Genomic DNA, 227 nt, shown 5'->3' with positions numbered 1-227 from the left:
TCAGTGATATGCAAAAGCGATTTACTCATATTGTTAATCATTTAGTTGCTCTAGATAAATCTTTTGTCAGAGGTGAACTAACTAATAAAGTTTTGCATTTTCTTGACAGGAAATGGCAACCAAAGGTGACTGCAATTGTTGAATCCAAAGACTTGGACTCTATGCCTCTAGCTACATTATTTGGAAAGCTTCAAGAGCACGAAATGGAATTGGGTCGCTTGACTATG

This window comes from Lupinus angustifolius, chromosome LG04, assembly GCF_001865875.1.
Source record: "Lupinus angustifolius cultivar Tanjil chromosome LG04, LupAngTanjil_v1.0, whole genome shotgun sequence".
NCBI lineage: Eukaryota > Viridiplantae > Streptophyta > Magnoliopsida > Fabales > Fabaceae > Lupinus > Lupinus angustifolius.
Note: the sequence above shows the minus strand (reverse complement) of the source record.